This window comes from Setaria italica, chromosome VI, assembly GCF_000263155.2.
Source record: "Setaria italica strain Yugu1 chromosome VI, Setaria_italica_v2.0, whole genome shotgun sequence".
In the NCBI taxonomy this organism is placed as follows: domain Eukaryota; kingdom Viridiplantae; phylum Streptophyta; class Magnoliopsida; order Poales; family Poaceae; genus Setaria; species Setaria italica.
The window spans coordinates 18,054,670-18,063,717 of record NC_028455.1 but is presented as its reverse complement, the minus strand read 5'-3'; positions in this window follow the sequence as shown (position 1 = coordinate 18,063,717).

Sequence of the window (9,048 nt, the reverse complement as noted above, 5' to 3'; positions counted from 1 at the left end):
CACATCGTTACTAAAACTAGCATGTCAGTTTTTCAATAAAATGAAACTACAACTCTCAGTGCACCAGTTTTATAGACAATCTTCAACATTTAATTCTTGCATGATGTTTTGATCAAATGTGTTACGCGATAAAATCAAAACATCATCGGTGCAAGTTTCATTACGTTTTATAGGACTCATTAGCTTGCCAAGTAAGCAAAAGACTTAGAATTTAATGCTCATAAAACTCACCTAATACCTTCACTGAGACTGGCCTTGAAGGTCTCCACTTTACATAAGATCAAAGCAGTTACTGGTTTCTAACAGAACAGAAAGGCAAAAAGAGACTCATGGCCACGCAGAGCCGATGAACTACAGACTTCAGGAAGCGAAGTAGAAGAGTTTATCCGTCGTCGTTGTCCATCACTGAGCATCGGCTCCATCTATGGCTGTCATCATCAACTCATGTGCTTGATCAGTGGCTTATTTGTGGAAAAACAAAGCCGTTTCCTTCCGGGCTTCAGCACTCCCTTGCAGGAGGTCTCGATTCTCCGGGTTTTGTAGTACTGACCAATAAGATAAAATGAACAGGCTGAGCAAACAATCTTGGTAGGAGATTTAAAGCCAACTGCTCCCCATCCTGAAATATAAGCATCCTAATAATTCTCAGATAGATTAAGGGGGAAGATCAAATGACACATGTGCCCTTCAGTTTTACAGGTGGGAACTCTGTTCGGTTGCAAGAAATCAGGGCCGCCGCGTCGTATCCCGGCAGCTGCGGAGATTCAGCGCTAAACTAAGGCTAATCCCAGTGGAAGTTTCATAGAGGTTTCATGCACATTAAATACGGTGATACATCAGCATATGTGATGACATGGCATGGTAGTTATGAAGTGAGAGAAGGAAGGAGTTTCATCAGGATGAAACTGTGTATATACTGTTTCCAAGACTATGAAACCTATTGAAACTTGCATTGGGGCAGAGTTTCATTTCATCTAACCATATCCAATCACATGCATCACAATTAAATATCATGGGCATCCTATGAAATCATGAAATGAAACTGTGCACTGGACTCCCTGTTTCATTCATGAGAATACACCTCATGGGATGATGTGGCATCCTTGGAAACAGTGCAATGAAACCTTGCACTGGGACTGGTCTAATGACCGTCGCTTAGGGCGTCTTTTGGTTCGTGGGACCAAGTTGTGCCGCATTGAATGTTTAGATACTGATTAGAAGTATTAAATATAGATTAATTACAAAACTAATTGTATAAATGAAGTCTAATTCGCAAGACGAATCTATTAAGTCTAATTAGTCCATGATTTGATCATATGATGCTACATTAAATACGTGCTAATTATGGATTAATTAGGTTTAATAGATTCGTCTCGCGAATTAGTCCCGGCTTATACAATTAGTTTTATAATTAGTTCAGGTTTAGTCCATCCAAATATCTAATGTGACCCGAACTAAAATTTAATCCATGAATCAAACATACTCTTAAACACACTCTTAAGTCACGCCGGTTTTTCCCCCTAGAAAAGGCTCCTGCCACAAAAGTACTCCTGCCATGCCTTTACACAACCAGAAGGTTCACTTATACATACAAAAACATTATTGACCCAAAATTTCACTTTGGAGCAGCCCGATTTGCTCATCCCGGCGGAGAGCTGGCCACCACCGATTTGATGCGGGTCGACGGGATGATGAGGGGACAGCCGGGCGTAGAGAAGAGCGGCGATCTGGCGCAGTGAAAACAACGTCCTGGCGAGGGGATTAGGAAAGTCTCGTGAGGTGGAGATTTTTCTCGAGCGGATACGGCTGTCAATGGGAGAAAGAAACGGTAATTAAATACTCAAAGTTGTCCGAAATTCCTAGATGCCTCATATTTGAGTACAAAATTTGAATCGTCTTATATTTCAAGGATGGAGGGAGCATGTTACTAGCTCTCCAGAGATCCCAGCCAATAGCAGAAAGTTCCACAAAATGAAAAAAAAAATTCCATTCTTGATAAAATGGTTAGCCCACACGCAGAACTGATCGAAAGAACATGGATGGCAATTTGCTCCGAACACCTTAACTATCAGACTTGATGTGAGGATTTGGTGATTAACGACAACAAAGTCATTGAGACTAATGTGTTTGCAAGATGTACTTTTGTATGTGTTTTATAGGTCTTCAGGATAAATTACAAAACCATCAAAATAAGAAGAAAAGAAAAGACTTAGACGAATTCCATGGCATCCAAATGATAGTAAAAATCCAGAAAGACTTAGAAGAATTTTAAGGCTTACAAATGATGGTAATGAAGGCGGGACAAAGAAATGTGAAGACTTAAAGCGAATCCGGCTGAAATTGTGCACCGACACAATACTGATTCACAAAATACCGATAGAAAGACTTAGAAGAATTCTAAGGCTTAAAAATGATGGTAATAAAGTCGGGACAAAGACGCGCGAAGACTTGAAGCGAATTCGGCTGAAATTGTGCACCGACACAATACCGATTCATACGGTGATGATGGGTGAAGTCAGCGAATCAGTCGGTGACCATAGGCAGCAGCAGGATCAAGACAGCATGCACTATGACCACCTACTCATTTGGTGTCAACAGTGGATCACCATCGAATCAGTCGGTGTGATCGGCTCGGCTCGCGATCGATTCAAAATCATCTCTCGAGGTTTTGAAGTTAATTTGTGGCCTCACCGACTCATATGGTGGGAACAACAACCAGGGCAACGAAAGAGTCGGTGACTTGTGAAGGCAGTGGCTCAGAGGACTCATCAATTCATACGGTGATGGTCAAGGAGAGGCACCGAATCAATCGGTGACCATGAGCCCGGGTGGCAGTGGCTCAACGGCTACATGGAGGCAGAGCACTAACTCATCCGGTGATGCACAGCTAGGGCACCGAATAAGTTGGTGATCATAGATTCTAGGACTGTTGGAGCAACGGCTAGTTTCTCGGCTTGAGGCTATTTATACCCAATTACCCAGCCATTCCATGTGTGTTAGAGCTTGGAGAAGCTGTAGTGTGACGACCGACCCCAAATCCTTTGAGTTAATCTTAATCCGAGTCCCTAATCCTGCTGACTCAGCTTCCTCGAGTTTAAGTACTCAACATCCAGTTCCGGTCCCGACCCCTGAGAACCCGACCCCTCTCCGCCGGTTCCCAGTTCCGACCCCTGCAGACCCCCAACCCACCCCGTCGGTCCCTTCTGAGTTCCCCAAGGCAGTGCCCTTCTCAATCTTGAGCAGAGGACAAACCGAGACTGATCGGTGGACCCGCAAATCTTTTCCCCGATCTCCCGGTGCAGACGCACTCGAGTAGTATGCCCGCTTCAGAGTTTCTCCGCCGCGTGGCTCAACTCCTCTGACCCCTGCCCCTCCGCTTGTCGCCGGTCGCGACCGGATGGATTCCCGCGCCCTCTTCCCCAATCGCAGCGGAAGCCCTCTGCAACCCTTTCTGCAGCACCTCGCAGCTCGCGCCCATCATCACCTCGCCGGACCCTCGGCTGCAAGGCTCGATGCCTCCCGGCTTTTCCACCGCCTCTCCCCAGTCGCGCCGCCCCAGATGCGCTACACGACGATTCCTCCTTCGCCAACCCCGACCTCGGCCGTGACAGCTCCTTTTCCACCTTGCCAGAACTGCGCCCCGACAGATCGCTGCTTCGCGCTCGCCCGCGCAGCCGCAGCCCGCCTGTCTTCTCACCTGTGCAACCTCGCTTCTAGCACCGTTCCCCCAGTCACGCCCATCAGATCCGCCGCACGACGACACCCGCCTCCGCTAAACCGCAACCACCGGCAAAACCGCGCCTGCGCCACCCTGTCTCCAGTGCCCAATGGCCGAAGGTGTCACCCCCGAAGTCCTGCTCCGCCGCCCATCGTTGCTCAATCGCCGCCATGGTAGCACACTCCCTCATTTCTTCCCGATCTTCGTGCTGCTCCAACCCTCTCTCTTCCGTGCAGCTATATAAGGGAATGCCAGAGTCCCGCCGGAGTCCCCTTCGCCATCGCTGCCTTACCGCCGTTCCTCTATTTCGTGCTCAAGCGCTGCCGCCTGAGTTCCTGAGGAACTCTCCTCTCCGCTCAACGCCGCCTTTCCTATCCACCCAGCCGCTTGCCCCTCCGCGCTGTGCTAGAGCTTGCTTGTTGTCCACAAGAAGCACCGCCGCCGCTGGAGCACTGTCGGACATCGCCGCTGCCCAAGCCTTAGTGCTTCAGTCCTCCCACCCCCAGTTTGCTCCTTCCCGACCCCGAGCTTCACCTTTAAACCAAAGGTAGGTTACTGACCCCTTTTCCGCCTCGCCCGACCCTGTCTGCCCGCCCGACCCCTTTTCCGCCCCGCCCGACCCTGTCTGTCTGCCCAACCCCTTTCTCCGTCTCGCCCGACCCTGTCTGTTTCGCCAGCCCCTTTCCGCCTCACCCGAGGACTCGGCTGTATCTTTTTCCTTGACCCGAGGATATATGTGTAAAAATCGGGAACTTCTCTGCGTTAAGTCTGAGGACCCCCAGCACAGCTATTCCTCTAGTCTAAGGGTCAGATCATAAGTTTCTTCCCATCCGACCCTTTTACCTTGCTCTCCACCAACTCAAGTGAACTTCCCTACTTTTTCCGTAGCTTTGCTACAAGTTTCTGGGCTAAAACTTGCAAGTGTTGCTGTTGAAATAACCGTCTAAGTGCTAACTCCTGCATTTGCATTCGTGTAGAGTTGAATCTCGCTGACGGCGTCTACGAGCTGTACTCGGCGCCAGAAGACGGAGTTGTAGCTGAGCTACCGCTTCCAGAAGCCGAAGCCGCCCCAACAGAAGATCAGTTCCCTTCCTTCTCGCTTGAAGGCAAGCCCCGGAGCATGAACCCTAGTCTTCCAAACTTGCGCATGTCTTCTTATTCATGTTTGTGCATTTACGTATAGGAGTTGTTTGCAACCGTAGATGCATGGCGTAGTTCCTTGATCTGAACACTAGTTGTTGGACCGAGTAGTTGCTATGCTTAAACAGGAAGCGGTAAAAGTCGAGTGATTTCCTGTCACTCGCGAGTTATAGGAGTTGGTTGTTTCTCCTTCTGTTACAACTATAAGGACAATGGACGGGGCAGGGTTCTGGTTAACTTTTGGTCGGCTGATCGCCCCGTCTATCTATGGAATCTGTTAAGGCCCGACAGTGGTGGTGTTCGTGATCAAGTGTTTGAAAGTACTAACCTCATACTCAGTATGGGATGAGGAAGCCTAGTACCGGATTGAACCTATACATGAGCGGTCGCCCCATTGCCCTTGGAACGGAGTTCCCCTGCGGCCGCACGTGATGGCAAGTGTGGTCACAGAACGGTAAAGGCCGGGTCTGTGGAACCTTGCACCAAAGGAAATGGGCACGACACGGGTTAGGGAATTGATGGGGAAGGCCGACACAGGAAGCGACCTCGGTGGTGCGCGGATGTCGTGAGGTTAAGTTCACCATGCATGGTTAAAGAACTCGAATCGATTCGTCTGCCTCTCACAGTTTGAGACTGCTTGATCGCTATGCTACACTGAGTAATAAAGGAATCTGATGATGACATGGTCTTTATGATGTTTATATACCCTTTTGGTTGGTTCTATGTTGCTTAGAGTAAGTTGCCAACCTAGACCGGTTAAGGAACTTAGAATCTGAGCTAAAATTTTGAAAATAAGGATCTACTTAGTGCTTTTGGCAAACAAACCCCTCAGCCAAAGAGCCTTGCATGTCTAGAAGTGGTGGAGTAGTTTTACTCCCGGTCGGTTAAGTCTTGTTGAGCTTAGTAGCTCAGCCTTGTTGTGGCTTTCTTTTTCAGGTGAAGCCGCAGCTCCTGAGTCTTCTCCTATTGGCACTTGGCCACCCCAACTCCCTCCGGGTTGGACGGTCGAGTGGGATCCCTCCTCGAACGGCGAGGAAAGGGATCACTGATGTCTTGGCTGGCCTCACCAAGGACGTCCAACCCCGGCGCTAGCTTCCGCTGTTTTATCTTTCCGCTGCTTTGAACCTTGTAAAACTCTGTTTTCCGTTTTGTTGTTGAACTAAATGGTCAATTTGTTTAACTCAGTGGACCTGTTGTATTCCCTGGAACCGCTCACCTTTGTGTGAGTTTGCTAACTCGGTCCTGTTAAAGTGGTTAAATCGGATGAAATCCGACGGCACTTCGTGTTAATTTAGCTAAGACATGAGTGTCGCGTGTTAGGCGACTTAACCATATTTTAATCAAGCTAATCCGAGGTGGTTCCGCCACATGTAGGCTTGTATTCCACATATACACAAGAGCTCTATCCACCAAAGTGCTCAAGAGAAGATTAAGATAATTATTATAAGGTTTAGATCTTGATTAGTACTAGGTTAGGCCTATTAGCATATTGCTTTAGAATTTAGCCTAGAGTTAGGCAAGGTTTACATACCTCCTTGTTATTGGTGCTTGCTCGCACCAAGAGTTGTAAATCCGGGGCTTGTAAGTGTTGCGAGATATAGAAACTCTACCAAGATCTATGTGTTGCTATCTACATGTGCATTATTGGGGCACCAAGATAGATTTTTTTCCAAAATCTATCTAGATGTGCATTAGGTTTGTGGAGTGGCTGTCGGTGCTTATGAAAGGGAAGAGAGGTCCTTAGCATTTTGCCGAAACTCTACCAAGTGAAGAGCGGCAAGAAGGTCCGGGAGAGGCTAGGCAGAGACCCACTTGCGCGTGGGGAATGCCCGTCAGCTATCCTACGGAGTTACTTGATCGGAGAGCTTATGCCCTTGCACGAGCATTCCCTTGAGAGGGGCTCCAACAATAGGCATACCTCGGTAAAAATCGCTATGTCACCGTGAAAGGAGTTTGTCTTTTCTACCTCACTTACCTTCTGCATTTCTTATTGCACTTACCTTCCGTATTTACCTTTCCTAGAATTGTCATGTTTAGTTCATAGGATTGGAACCTAGGGTGCAAAACTCTTTTGTGGTAGAGATAGCAACACATAGAAAAAACTTAATGCACATCTAGATAGATTTTGAAAAAAAAAATTTATATATGCTTGGAACCTTAATTTTTAGGATACCCAATTCACCCTCTCTTAGAGTGTCACGGTCCCTCACTCGACATATATTTTGAGGTAGTGCCAGCAAATAAGAGGTGTAGGACTATCTTTCTACGTGCTGAAATTAAAGCACACATGTCACTACCCACACAATTACGTTTAATCAAGCTATTCGAATTGCATTTAGAACGGCGAGCCACTACATGAATATTTGGACCTTTAGAGGAATTTGGCACTCGAGAGCTCTTTTGTTAGCATACCCACTACTCCCCCAGAACAAGTGCTGGTACACTGATCTTAATATCTCACTGAGAAATGAATATGATGGTAAGTATATGATTGTAACGAATCACACAAGTAGTTGTACGTAAAGTTGGCTAGACATGTTGTATGAACCAGTGGCCATCGACTTACACAAAGTATTCAATGATTTGCATAGTATGTTTACATCTTACTGTGTTCACCATTGCAACAGTATTAGACTAGCATAAATTTTAAATTTTAAAAATAGATTTCCTAGTTTTAAGAGCTTTATTTCTCTACCCTTAGGTGGTTACCCATCACATTGTTTATCAAGGGATACATTATTTTCCTATGTTTGGAACTTGGAAAGTAATGTTTTCTTTGCCAAAAAGGAATTTAAAAGTAGTACAGCTACATGCAAGCCAAATCAATACTACATTTGTTTGCTTTTTAACTGATGTTTTGGGCATACGGTCTCCAATTCATATTCCTTTCCTTTATTTTCTCGGAGCAATTTTGTTGAAATTTATGGAAAATATAATTATTTAAAAGTACCAGTCAACTAATATACAAATATTAATCTTTGGTGCATATCAGTGGTCAAAGTTGCCAACTAATCTCATGTAAAACACTAGTGTACTAACTAATCCCGGTAGTAAAATACTTGACGTCTTTTATGCTTTACAATCTTCTAGTGCTATTAAAGTATATACAAAATGTAACTATAATAAACTTTTAAGATTATAAAAACACTTCTCAATACAAATATACACATGATTCGTTTCTGAATCTCTAGAGTGAGGGGGATAGAGAAAGATAGAGCGAGCTTTTGAATATATATATATATATATATATATATATATATATATATATATATATATTCAGTTTGATTTAATGAAATACGTCGGTGACAAAATCCAAACGGATGACATCAATTCTGAATAGCTGTAAGCGATTGGGGTCCCTCAGATAGAGATGAGTTGCTATTGTTGGGATACGAGGTAGGCTACGCTAGCGCCAAATAAAATTTTTCTACTGCGTAAATCAGGAAAACTGCCGTATATGGATCACGGGATTACCACTTGACGCACTGGTGCGGAAGACGTAGAATCGCGTCGGGGCAGCGAAGTTGATCATCGTAGTCGATCACGTCGACGTCAAGCAATTCCTCAGCAGCTCGTCCACGTGCAGCAAGGTCATCCTCGTGCCACGTCTCGTCGGCGGCTCGTCATGGCTCGTCGCCGGCTCATCCAAGTGCTGCAGGTGCAACACCTCCAAGGTATCCACACGTGCAGCGAGAAAGCGTCGCAAGCCGGACTGCTAGGTCCGCGAGTTGCAATAGGGCAAGGACGTGGGAGGCACGGCAGATGTGTTTTTGGCTAAGGGGATGAAACTCTAGGGCGCCCACCCCTCTATTTATAGAGGTTCCTAACGTGCCTCCGTGTCCAAGGCCCATTAGTACTTCTAAACCTGATCCAACTCGGATCATATCCGAATTGGGCTTCCAGCCCCTAAAGTGTGTGAGCCTATTGGTTCGAATACGTCTAGACATGGCCCGAGTACTCCTACTCGACCCAATAGTCAGTAGCGGCCTCTAGCAAGACGTGCCAACTCCTATACGCACACGAAGATCATATCAGACGAACTGTCACAACATCACGTACATGCTATTCCCTTTGCGTCACGATATTTGGTCTAGCTTCAAGCCGACCGCTCTTTCTCGATATTGTGATTCGGAATCCCTTTGTAGGTTAACTCTTAACCATACGTAGCATGGTCATGCATTTTTGGATTC